Consider the following 13150-nt stretch of genomic DNA (forward strand, 5'->3'; position numbering starts at 1 on the left):
TAAAATGTTTTCTGTGTAGATTGGTAGCTCGTAAAATTTGTTTAAAATATCTTGGCGTGCTTTATCGGGTTTTTGGCTGACCACACAACCAGCTCTTCTTGGGGCTTACTCAGTGCTCAGTGATCACTTGACAGGAATTGGGGACCATATGTTTGGGAGGGAAATCAAACCTGAATTGATACTTGGAAATTAAACTCCTTACCAACTATATGATTTGTCTGTCTTTGAAAGTTTTCTGTGTGTTGGGCAGAATGAATTTTTGTGGAGGCATGGGTTAACTAGTTTTAAATTCTTTTTTTTTTTTTTTTTTTGGTTTTTGAGTTACACCTGGCAGCGCTCAGGGGTTACTACTGGCTTGCTCAGGGGTTACTACTGGCTCTATGCTCAGAAATCGCCCCTGGCAGGCACAGGGGACCATATGGGATGCCAGGATTCGAACCACCGACCTTCTGCATGCAAGGCAAATGCCTTACCTCTATGCTATCTCTCTGGCCCCTAGTTTTAAATTCTTGTACTGCAAGTTTTCTATAGAAAATTTTGAAAGAGGGGCCGGAGAGATAGCATGGAGGTAAGGCGTTTGCCTTTCATGCAGAAGGTCATCGGTTCGAATCCCGGCGTCCCATATGGTCCCCCGTGCCTGCCAGGAGCAATTTCTGAGCATGGAGCCAGGAGTAACCCCTGAGCACTGCCGGGTGTGACCCAAAAAAAAACCACAAAAAAAAAAAAAAAAGAAAAAAGAAAATTTTGAAAGGGAGTGAAAAAGTCATTACTAGGGAATGAGAAGCTCTTCTCTCAAAGTGAAGTTGGTTTAGATTTTTGAGATGATCTGTTTGCTGTATTAGCTTCCTGTGAATTGTCCTCTTTTCTTCCACATGCACATCAAGTGTCCATTAAACCTCCACCCCTCTGTGGTCTTGGGCCAGAGAAGAGTTGGCAGTGAATGTGGAGAGCATATATGTCCCTTAGTTTGCTGCAAGTTCTAAATAGATTGAATTTATTCGAGGCTTTCCCCCATCCTTCACTGATTTGAATGTTTGTGTTTGTTTTGTTTTTTGTGCCATGTCTAGCTGTGCACAGGTATGGTTTCTCCCTAACAGTGCTCAAGGGGCAGGTGTAAGGATGGAACCCAGCCTCCTGTGTGCAGAGCATGCGCTCGACCCATTCAGCTTGCACTTTGGCCCCTGGGACTTCATTTTATTTTCAGAAAGGTTTCAATTTAAATCATGAGTGTTGAGTGCTAAACTGTCAGATAATACAGGAAAATGCATGTACAGTTTGAGATACTTGTGCCTACATAGCACAACCTTTTTCTTTCTTTTTTTCCAAAATGAACTCTTAACTAAGGAAAGGCACCCAAAATGTTAGAAGACAGAAAACTTTCGAAAGATTCAGTGGGAGTGCTAAACTATTGAAGGGACACACTATAGCCTTGCACACCTCTGCAGTTCCTGTGGCTGGATTTAGTAGAGGTTTGTACACATTAGCGCATAGTGACAGTTTCCATACCCCTCTATGTCTGTTAGTGGTTGTTGCTCTATTAATGTTTTTGGTTAAAAACTAAGCTTGGCTGAAGTGTGAGGGTAGAATTCGGATGCAAAAAGGGTAGTGATTATAGCTCTTTTGGTGATTAAATAATAATCTTTGAATTACAGATGGCATTGAATCTATATGTTGAGTTGTAGCCAATGAAATTTCCAAGCATGCATATGTTGCAGTAGCCAATCTGTAAAAGAGAAGAAAATACATTATTAAAATAACCTAATAATAAAAAGTAATAATGCATGTATTATCTTGCCAGTCTTAATGTGAAAAACTTTCTCACATTATGTTTTGGACATGTTTAATTGCACTGCTAAATAATAAATGTGTTTCTTGATTAATTAGAGAAGACCCTTGTTGCTATTGGTATTAAATTGGAAAAAGACACTAATTTTAGCCTAAACATTTAATTCTGTCAAAAGGAGTTAAGCTATTTGTTGTCCATATATGTGAAATTTTGATGCAGACTTGAAAAAATTACATAGTTCTTCAAACTTGAAAATTGAGTATGAGAAATAGTGGATAATAAGTGTGTGTGGGGGGGAGGGGGCCGGAGAGATAGCACCGTGGCATTTGCTTTGCAAGCAGCCAACCCAGGACCTAAGGTGGTTAGTTCGAATTCTGGCATCCCGTATGGTCCCCCGTTCCTGCCAGGAGTTATTTCTGAGCAGATATCCAGGAGTGACCCCTGAACACTGCCGGGTGGGGCCCAAAAATCCAAAAAAAAAAAAAAAAAAAGTGTGTGTGTGTAATTAGTGCCTAAAAATGAAGTTCTATTTTGTTGAACACAATGATTTGAATTTTCTATTGCTGTTGGCTTTCCTTTATTTTCTCCTGAGTATTTAAGAGCCATGTATATACAAAGGTGGTTTTCTGGACTTATCCAGCATCTTTAACACTGGAATGAAAATCAAATTGATGAACTTAAAGAATTTTTTTTTCTGTTGCTGATGGTATTTTGAAGTTTTCTGGACTAGGAAGACATGTCACTCAGATACAGAGACACTGAAGTTAACATCCATAATGGTAATGAAAAATAATGTCAAAACAAAAATTTGTACTTGGAAGTTTGGCTTTTTCATGTCTTCAGGTTATTGTTGCCAGACTTAGCAAAGGCTTACTGGGTTCTCAAGAACTTATATATTATATTTAAGTGGAGGAAGAACATAGTCTTATATTTTTACTTTTTGGTGCCACACCTGGCAGTCCTCAGGACATACTCCTGGCTTTGTGCTCAGGAATCATGCCTGGCAATAATTAGGCAACCGTATTTTGTTCCAGATGAAAATCAGATCACCTGTGTATAAAGCGAGCACCCTACCTGCTATACTTTGGCTCTGGCCTCCAGAATATATAGCATTTTAGAGATTTGAAAGAGCCTGGGAATCTCTGGAGTTCTTGAGCCTAATTCTGAAATTTTCTTCCATAAATAAGACTGAGGGGTTCTGGAATATTCTAGACTGCTGTGTAGTGTTTTGTGTTTATTGCTTTTTTTTATTGAACAAAATTTAAAAGTGCAAAAATCAGGGACTTTGGTAGAACCACAGAGAATATCAATATAGATTTTTATCTGTGACTCTAGGATTGATTTGTAATTCTTGAGGTTTATGTATTTTTAGTGATAGAACTATTATCCATTCTAGTTTAAGGTCTGAGCTGAAAGGAAATAAACCTTAATGTTACCCATTTAAAACCCAGGAAATGAAAGTAGTAGGACCAAAAATGAAACTTAATATTTTTGGGTTTCTTGTTTCTGAAGGAAATGCATGAAAATATATGTAACTTTCAAGAGATTCAGGCTGCTTCTTTTCTCCTCTCCCCTCCCCTCCCCTCCTCTCCCCTCCTCTCCTCTCCTCTCCTCTCCTCTCCCCTCCCCTCCTCTCCTCTCCTCTCCCCTCCCCTCCTCTCTCCTCCCCTCCCCTCCGCTCCCCTCCCTTCCCCTCCCCTCCCCTTCCCCTCCCCTTCCCCACCTCTCCCCTTCCCCTCCCCTTCCCCCTCTTCTCTCTTCTTTTTTTGGTTTTTGGGTCACACCCAGCAGTGCTCAGGGTTCACTCCTGGCAGCTCGGGGGACCATATGTGATGCCAGGATTCGAACCGCCATTCTTCTGCATGCAAGGCAAATGCCTTAGTACTATGCTATCTCTCTGGCCCCTGCTTCTTTTAGTTTTTAAATTAAAATTTACTTATTTTTAAATTTTAAAAATATTAAAAACCATAAGATTAGTTATCAGAGACTAGTATTTAGAAAAACAAAGAAACTTAAGTTCTTTTTATTTTCAGTAATGAAGACAGCTGTTCTAGAGATTTCAGTTAGAGACAAGTTGCACTAAATTTTAACTGAAGGGATGTCACTTAATAAGTTTAAAAGACTAAAATTTAAATAGGTTTAAAAGATTTGAAATTAAAGAATTGACAAATTGTGTGATTTTGTTCATTTTTGCTTTCTCCCTTCCTTTCCTTCCATTCCTTATAGACATGGTATTTAAATTCGTTCAGTTATTAATAAATTCTATTGAATACTTAGGTACCAAGTACTATGAGGTACAGCATATACTTGGTACCATTTGCTTTGATACCTTTTCGTTTGTTTTGGGAGCATACCTGGAAGTGTTCAGAGCTTACTCCTGACTCTGCTAAGGGATCACTTCTGGCAGGGCAGGGCAGGGCTTGGGGACATGTGAGGTATCAGGGATTGAATTCTGCTTGACTGCATGCAAAGGAAACCTCTCTGGTTCCTGCAGTGATATCTTTTCAGATCACAGTTCCTTTCTAAATAAGAAACATTGAAATGCCCTGTTACTATGATTTGAAATATTTGAAGTGACTGGGGGTGGCTAGGGAGTGAATGCAAAATTTGGGCAGGGCTCCTGGAGGGATGAGAAGGTTCCTATGCTCTCAAACTGCATGCCAAGCATTGTGAGTCAGTGTTCATTTGCGTGATTCTGGGGAGGGTTTCTGATTTCAAATTCTCGTGGGGTTCCTGGACCTGAAAAAGCTTTTAAGAGGTCACAATAGTGCAACACCCATTAACTTTTTCCATTCAAGAGAATTTGAAGTCATGGTCAGATTGTTGGAGTAGGTCAAGATTTTGGTTACAAATAATATCAATGCTATCCTAAAATGAACCAATGAATGCCTAGAATCTGGATCCCAGAGATGGTCCGTTGGTTTCAAGGCCATGAGTTTAATAGTTGGCTAAAGTCCCACGTGCACAAACCACCTCCAGTCTGGAATCTCCCCAGAAGGAGAATGTTCTTAAGCAGTTCTTCAAAAGTAGTCAAGATAGGTGGCTGAAGTGATAGTATTGCTTGTGATAGGGCACTTGCTTGCATGCGATACACCAGGAGTAAGGCCAAAGCACCACCGGATGTAGTCACAAAACAGAAATTTAGTCACGATAGGACTTGGGATGTGGGTCGGTGTTAAAGTGTGTGCTGCTCACATATGAAGGCAGATCCTAGGATTGATCATTGCCAGAAAGAGGAGGCTCTTCATTTGCTTTAAGGCGACATTTTTGTTTGTTTGTTGTTTTGTTTTCTGGTTTTTATTTTTTTTTGTTTTTGGGCCACACCCAGTGACACTCAGGGGTTACTCCTGGCTATGCACTCAGAAGTCGCTCCTGGCTTGGGGGACCATATGGGACTCCGGGGGATCTAATCGTGGTCCGTCCTAGGCTAGTGCTGGCAAGGCAGACACCTTACCTCTAGCGCCGGCCCCAAGGCGACATTTTGTTTGCTGGTTTTCTCCAACTTTTCTACTTGGTTAATAAAGCAGATTCAGGAGCAGATGCTAGTTAAGGAACACCATTAATTTTCTCTTCTATTTATTTTTTTGTTTGTTTTGCTTTTTGGGCCACACCCAGTGACACTCAAGGGTTACTCCTGGCTACATGCTTAGAAATTGCCCCTGGCTTGGGGGACCATGTAGGACGCTGGGGGATCCAACTGCGGTTCGTCCTAGGCTAGCGCACGTAAGGCAAGATGCCTTATGCCCTACGCCACCACTCTGGCCCCTCAACTTTTTCTTGAACAATTCTACAGATGATGTAGAAGTAAGATGTAAGGTTTGCTTTGACTAATATTGCTTGAGTGTTGGTCTTTTTCTGTGATTTTTCTTTTCTTTTCTTTTTTTTTTTTTTTTTAACCTCTTACCACTTCTGTTTCTAAGAACTCTAGTTCTGTGGTAGTTAAAACAACACTGCTTTTGACCAGAGACAGAACTCAGTGGAATTCTGACTGCACAGGCACAGGTTTTCACCCTATATTCACCTATAAATGCTAGTAGTTGCTGCCTCATAGGGTGAGAATTCAGGGACCACAAGGAAAGTCATGGACATAGCAGAGCAAGCTGTGGCCTGTGCTGTCTACCTGCAAAGCAGAAAGACTGCTATAATAAATGTATCGCTAGTTATGTTCACTGTAGTCACGTGTGCTTTACTTTCCTTTTGGTTATATGAATTTAGACTCAGATTATCTGCCTCTGTCTCTCCTCCTCCCCCCTACTTATCCTCCCCCTACTTCCAAACACAGAGAAGCAAGGTACATGCTCTACACGAGCCATAGTCCTAGGCCAGGGGTCTCAAATTTGTGGCCCTGCCCTAGAGGAATCTTTTTTTGTTTTGTTTTAGTTGTTTGGGTCATACCCCCCAATGTTCAAGGCTTACTACTGACTTTGCACTCAATAATCACCCCAACTTTGCCTACTGCAGCCCCCAGGTAAATTGAGTTTAAGACCCCTGTCCTAGGCCCTTCCTTTCCTTCCCTAAGTGCACTAAAATTTCTCATGGTCCAGAGTAAAGAACAGACTCCAAGTCCTATAAAAACTGGTTTAATTTACCCAAAGCTATGTCAAACTAGCAGAAGGTGTTTTGTTTGTTTGTTTTCCCCTAAAGGACAGAATTTCTATTTGACTCATGTCAAAGAATGACCCAGAAATAAAGGATAAAACTGAAATGAGTCATAGCAGATTTTAATATATTTGGGTTCTGTGGAAAACACTGTTTTCTTATACACAGGCCTCAGAATACTCTCCTTTGCAGAGTTTAAATCACTTCCAGAGAATGATGATGTTTAGAAGGAAAAAAATAAGAACAAAAGCAAAAATAAATTAAATAAATAAAAATAAAAGGCAACAAAAGCAAACAATAAAAGAAAGGCGCCCCTATGTAGAGCTGTTGGGGATGTGGGTTCTTGGGAGTGACCTGTCCTTATTGCAGGTGCTGGTGTGTTTGTGACTGTGTATATGTTTGGTTCATAACTCATCATGTCGGTATTGAAGTCTGCATGTTTCAAGTATGTGTTCAAGTTTAATCTCACTGTGATCACAGAGTAGATAAATCATCCCCTCCTCAGAAGTCAAAAGGTAGGTAGAGTATTTATCCTTCAAAATAAAATCTGTCTTCATAGTATACTGGGTAATTTGAAAAGTTATTGGCCACCTTTTGGAACTTCTCTTCCATAATTTTTCCCTGTTGATCCCATAATCGTTGGCACTATTTCCTCCAAAAAGTAGTAGGTAAAAACTGTTGTCATTTGGAGGAACAAAAGTGATAAGTCCCTCAATACCTGATCGTACCAATGCTTGCAAGTTTATTCTAGGACCTTTTGCCTAAGGAAGTCTCTCTTAACATATAGAAGGCAGCAGTAACAGCTAAGTCACTCTTTATACACAGGTTAAAACATAAAATATTTGAGGGCTAGAGAGATAGCACAGTGGTAGGGCATTTGACGACCCAGGACTAATGGTGGTTGGAATCCCGTGCCTTCCAGGAATGATTTCTGAGCAGAGAGCTAGGAGTAACCCCTGAGTGCTGCTGAGTATGGCCCCCAAACAGACAAACAAAAACATAAAATATTTGAAGCAGGGGCCAGAGAGATAGCATGGAGGTAAGGCATTTGCCTTTCAGGCAGAAGGACTGTGGTTCGAATCCTGGCATCACATATGGACCCCTGAGACTGCCAGGAGTGATTTCTGAGCGTAGAGCCAGGAGTAAGCCCTGAGCGCTGCCGGGTGTCACCCCAAAACCATATATATATATATATATGAAGGATATGTTTGACTTTGGCAATGACCGAGGTTCTAGTTAGGGGAATTGGGTCAGAAAGATAGCCAGAGGGCTGGAGCACATGAGTTGCATGGAGGAGGCACCTCAGTGTCACCCTGAGCACTTTCAGGTATAGAACTATCTCTCCCCTGCACTCCTCGAAGATTAGGGGAATCAAAGTTTTCATGAAGTGGTTTTAAAATGGGTCTAAAAATCTATTCATTTTCTGCACCAACTTTTTTTTTTAATAAATAGTGAGGGTTCACTGTTTTGGAAATGAAACTCGGCTTCATACATGTGACAGCGCCGGCCTTTTTCTGTTTTCTTTTCGACTACTTGGAGAAGGTAGGTTGGAGGGCACAGTTGTAGAGTAATGCCGAGGGCTCATGCACTCTGTGCTTTGACTTCTTCCTTTATGTTTTCTCCAAGCTCAGTTTCTGGGATTGTCTTAACCAAGTCTCCCATCTGTGCCCACCAATGCTTTCATTCTGAGATGCAAATAAGGAACCCTCTTCTAGCCCTCTTTTGCATAAAGATTTTTGAAAATACAGACTTCAGACTTGTAGCCTGAAGTCTGGGCTTTTGAGATCTACAGTGGCTGCCAAGTGGACAAATTTCCACACTCTTTCACTTGCCTCTATTTCTCATTTGCAAGTAGGGCTTCTGTTAGTTAGATTAAAAATGCTTTTATCAGAATGCCAGGCAGAGTCTGTGAATGCTAGTAGAATCAAAACAAAAACTAAAGCTGAGGGTAAGGACTAATTGGTACCAGGTGTTTATGGCACTGGCACACCTGGTGTGATGGGATTCATGGTTACCTAATTGTGCTAATGTTCAACCAAGAAGTTAATTGTCAGTGTAAAGTATGCTGGTAGATTAGGTTTCCACTGCCTTGGTGGAACAACGTAAAGGAGGTGTGTCACGAGTTTCCAGTCTGTACTTCTGACATACACATACTTTTTCTTCAGGGAACAGTAAGTCCCCCAGGGTGGTGAGCATTGCAGCTAATAAAAACTCCTTTGAATATGAGCATTATTTTTGCATTAGGAAGAACAACCTTTTGCTGGACTCATGAAGTTGGTGTTCTGGGCTGCCAGGAGCAGTTCAGTTTTTTATCCCTATCTGTGGGATTTGTCCTAGTGACTAGAATGTGTCTTGGGGTGCTTTTTTTTAAAGATCTTTTTTGGATGTTCATTTCAGGCATGCATGAATTGGTTGCATGCCATCTTTAGCTCTGGGAGTTTCTCTGTAATGATGTTCTTGATTGTGGATTTTTCCTGGGGATTTTTTTTTTTATCTGGGTCTCTTGGACTCCAATGATTCTTTTTTTATTGTTTTTTTGGGGGGGTCACGCCTGGCAGCACTCAGGGGTTATTCCTAGTTCTATGCTCAGAAATCGTCCCCACCAGGCTCGGGGGACCATATGGGATGCAGGGATTTGAACCACCCTCCTTTTGCATGCAAGGCAAATGCCTTACTGCTGTGCTATCTCTCTGGCCCCTCCAATGATTCTTATGTAGAGTTTATGAAAGACTTATGCTTTCATCTGTTCATATTCTTTGAGGTTTTTTTTCATTGTCTGCTCATTAGTTGTAAGGCTGTTTTCTAATCTCTTTTGTTGTATGGTGTTGTTATGCATCTCATCTTCCAGCTACCATATTTTCTGGCGTATAAGATGACTTTTGAAACAAAAAAAAGTCAAACGAAAATTGGCGGTTGTCTTATATGCGAGTATATCCCGAAAAATGTTTCAATGTGCCACTAAACGAAACTTGTCTGAATATTGCCACAAAACGAATTTTCCAACTTGATCCTGCACCAATCACTGCAAGGCTGTTCGGACTGCCTCTCTATACTCAGCCAATCCAAGCAGGCTTTTTATGCATGCAAATTAGACAATGTTCTGGACCCGAATCTACACTGTAAAAAATCTGCTCAGATTGGCCAGAGTCAGAGAGGAATTCTATTACAGTATAACCTTTGAACCTTTGCTTGTTGTGATTGGCTCACTGTGGTACATACAGTTGCAGCACAGGAACGTTCTGTCTGATACAGCGAATATAGGCCTAAACCTATGTTTTAACTGCAAAATTAGGGGGTCGTCTTATACGCCAGAAAATACGGTAACTAATTCTGTCCTCAGCTATTGTTCTGTTGGAGAGCTTTCCAGTGAGGTTTTTATTTTGCCTACACGTTTTTTCAGTTCTGTTATTTCAGTTTTGATCTTTCTGATTCCTATTTTTATATCCTCTCGATTCTTATTTGTGGTCTGTTCTGCTCGATCTATGTTTTCTTTGAGTTCTATGAACATCCTCCATATTTCTCTCTAAATTTCTTATCTTGAGGCTAAATAGGTGGTTGGCACTTTTCGGTTCATCATAGCTGCCATCTTCATTCTCTATGCATGGTGTTGAATTGAATTGTTTGCCTATCATCACACCTGTAGAGTGATGTTTTCTGCGTGTTGTGCTAGGGTTCATTGAATAGGACATGCCTGCAGCCTCCGAACTAAGTGGAGCAGCATAATTCCTTTTGCTCCATCCTTAGGACCCAGCTCACCTCCAGTCACGTAGCTTCAGCAAATGCTTCTGGGCATGATTGGTTCCAGAACCCATAGCAGTGTGTTAGGACAGTAGCAGCTGTGTGTAAGGCATTCAGTGGTGACCAGGCTACATCCTTCCTGGGAGTTTGCAGCTCAACTGGGATCACATAGTTTCTGCAGATGCTTCTTTGTGGGTTGATCTTTTTATTCACTGTCTGTGGTTCTAAACGCATGTGCAACTCGGAAGATGTTCCAAAGCCTCATGGCTTGAGAATCAAAATCTTAATGTTTTATTCACGCCTGGGCTTGCTCAGATTGATAATATTTCTGTAGACTGTATGATTCCTAATTTAAGTTCTTATAGAATAAAGTAAATAAAATGATTTTGTTTCATCCACCACAAAAAATGATAACAAAACATAGAACCTGGAAATCCGAGCTCTTGGAGATTTGTTCAAAAAATCTTCCCAGTAACTAGTATTTGAGAAATTTGACAGATATTTAAAATTTACCAGCTGTAAGGTGAAGTAAAACATTGAGTTTCTTGTCTAGAATTAAATCAGTCAGCATAACATTAGTTGTCATGCTAATAAAAAAACAACAACAACAACCCACCACCTAACAAAAAAAAATTCATAGTTAAGTATTTTGGGGCAAATAACTATTTGAAAAATAAATTTGCTTGATGAATGCTGCTTAACAGATTAAAACATTTCAAAATAGGGGCTCTGGAAAAAGAAGTGTGACAAAGAGATCTGTGCGACTTTGATAACACATTAAAATGATGTTTTACATTTTGATTTGGCAGTCATATAGCCACATATTTCTTAGTGTCTAAAGGACTAGTTAGGAGAAGGGGTTAGAGAAAACATGTCAAAAACATTAGGCATTACTATGTCATATTGAAATGTCAGTCTGAGTACGTTAAAGAACCAGTGTGCCTTTCAGATGACAATTGTTTGGGCCACATATTAAAGTGCAAGTATTCTGTGAATATAAGTGAAGTTTAAAAATTATTCTTCTTGGAGGGGATACTCTCATTAGAGTGTCATTGAGTGTAGACAAATGACTCCCTCTGGAAATTCTTCCTTTCTTTCTCAAGGAGGAGGCCAAGGAGAATAAGCAGTAAGCCATGTCCAGTTGTCCACTTTAAAGAAAGGTGACCCCAGTATTGTACTTTTGGAAACACTCTCCTAAATGTTGATTAAATGTTAGTGTTTGTTAAGTGTGCTTCTGTTTTCTAGTCTAAGAAATAGAACCATAAAATTTGAAACATCCAGTTTCAATCAGTAGTAAAAGTATCATCTCTTTTGCTTTTATGTTTGGTTTTATTTGGGTGGTTGCCAGGTTTTGTTTGTGGTCCTGAGCTCAGGGTTCAGTCCTGGCAGGGGCTCAGGGGATTAGATTAAACCCGGGTTAGCCCTGTGCAAGACAAGCACCTTTCCCACTTAGCTGAATGAACTCTTTGGCACCTTTTCATTCTAAACTACTTATAATTGGTTTATGATCACCATATTCTGCTCTGAACCATAAAGAGCTTAATAACAACATAAGGGAAAATATTTAAAGTATCAACATTATTTAATAATAATAATACTCTTGGAAGTCACTTAGATTTCTGAATTGTTTCCCAGAGCTCTTTAGGTTGGAGTGAGTGACTTCCTCAAACTAAGAACAGCAGTGGAAGATGGGGCCCTGGGACTACGGGTCAGAGGAAGTGGTATGTGGTGGGTAGTTGGTCTCTGTGCCTGCTGGTGAGCCAAGTATCTGCTGGCTTCATACTTCTCTCCCACATCTTTCCAGACCTGCTCTACCTCCAGTTGTTTTTTTTTTTAAATAGCATTGCAGGTATGTAATAAGATATACCATATATACTCGTATAAGCTGACCTGAGGATAAGCCCTAATTTTACCCTAAAAAAAAAAACTGGAAAAACTTAGTGACTCGAGTATAAACTGAGATGGAAAATGCAGCAGCCACTTGTAAATTCCAAAAATAAAAATACATATATAAAACAATTACAATAATTGAGGAATCAGGTTAAATGTTTTTTAATATTTATCACTAAAGAAAAACTATAAACTATAACTTCAAAACTTTAAAGTGCAGAAAACCGTAGCTTAACAGGTAATAAAACTAATTCACAAAGGTTAAAATCTTTCAAAACCAGATTCCTCCTCCTCATCATCTATATGTCCAAACAGAGCTTCAGCTGTATCTGATGTGAGGGAATCAACATAGACATTATTATCATCACTGAGTTTGCAGATAATCATCACTGCTGTTGGCCTCATACAAAGCCAGAATATTGTGGTTTAAATAGTTCAGTGGTAGGGCCGGAGAGTGTTTGCCTTGCAAGCAGCCAATCCAGGACCCAAGGTGGTTGGTTCGACGTCTCCTGTGCCTGCCAGGAGCTGTTTCTGAGCAGATAGCCATGAATAACCCCTGATCACCGCCGGGTGTGGCCCAAAAGCCCCCCCCCCCCCCCAAATAGTGGCATACAGTCAGTTCAGCAGCCTACCTCTTCAGCTCTTTGCAATTTGTGGACTGGGCTGAAGCACCACCCCCTCAAACAGATGGCAGAAGACGACTGGAGACTATGTACATTTGATTTAGTGCTTTCACATCAAATCAAATAACCTATATGACCCGAGTATAAGCCAAGTTCAGGTTTTCCAGCACAAATTTTGTGCCAAATAACTCAGCTTATACTCTAGTATGTACGGTATTTTGCATCTTGTTGTAAGCCTGCCATTTGGGTTCGCTCTACCTGTTTCCCCCATTTTCTGGGAACTTTTGCAGAAGTGTAAATTACTGATGCTGCCCAGAGATATGCAGGAATTTCCAGAGCTGCTTGAAGACCCATGCATGTTCCAGACCTCACTGAGCTGCTCTAGCCGGAGTGAGTAGTGGCTTTTAAGGCAGAGGCACAGGTTAGGGTCTTAAAACACAAGGCCCCCAGTTGCAGCCATATAAATGCTACCATTGGGCCCAAGCAATAATAATAACCCAGTAGATAGAATGCT

At 40.5% G+C, this 13150-nt stretch overlaps 1 protein-coding gene across 2 annotated transcripts in view; it reads left to right on the forward strand.

Moving 5' to 3' along the window:
* TLE1 (TLE family member 1, transcriptional corepressor) overlaps positions 1 to 13150 on the forward strand; it is a 105752-nt gene that overhangs the window by 52376 nt on the left and 40226 nt on the right. The window lies entirely within an intron of this gene.

The sequence above is a fragment of the Suncus etruscus genome, chromosome 3 (genome assembly GCF_024139225.1).
Source record: "Suncus etruscus isolate mSunEtr1 chromosome 3, mSunEtr1.pri.cur, whole genome shotgun sequence".
Lineage (NCBI taxonomy): Eukaryota > Metazoa > Chordata > Mammalia > Eulipotyphla > Soricidae > Suncus > Suncus etruscus.